Below are 685 nucleotides of genomic sequence, written 5' to 3'. Positions count from 1 at the left end.
TACCAAAATCACTATCTCATCATTTTAACCCACTTCACCCAAGTGGCTCAAACTCAAGTATATTGACATATCATATATTCTTACTCATGCCAATTCTCAACAACACCCATTCCAATAAATCATCATTGTACACAATCAATTTCATACTCACCATCCACATGGTTCAACCCACAATTCAACCATAACTAATCATCAAGCATATATCACAACATGTATATTTCTCATACATCATACCACCAAGGCATCAATAATCATCATCACATATATGACCACATCATATATCTCAACCATTCAACAACACCAACAATTCAATGCCTATCTTAGGGCCTCTAGCCTAAGCATTTCCTACCACATTACATATTAGATACGGGAAACCGAAACCATACCTTAGCCGATTTTCCCAAGCTCCACCGGAGCACTTCCAAACCACTTATCCACAAGCTCTCAAGGCCTCAACAACTCCAAGAACAGATTTTTCACCACCAAACCCTTTCCAAGCTTTTCAAAATCACCAATCAAGCTCCAATATCCACACACACACAACCTAAGCCACAACCATCATACCCATACACAACATCTCAAAACCCAAACATCATAAAATCATAAATCACACTAGGGTTGAGAATTTTACCACACCCAAGGTCCAAGGAGACAAGATTAACCTTCTCCTTCAAGAGAGTTGGGT

The sequence above is a fragment of the Arachis duranensis genome, chromosome 10 (genome assembly GCF_000817695.3).
Source record: "Arachis duranensis cultivar V14167 chromosome 10, aradu.V14167.gnm2.J7QH, whole genome shotgun sequence".
Taxonomy (NCBI): Eukaryota; Viridiplantae; Streptophyta; class Magnoliopsida; order Fabales; family Fabaceae; genus Arachis; species Arachis duranensis.
The sequence above is the reverse complement of the archived record's forward strand: the minus strand, read 5'-3'. Positions refer to the sequence as shown.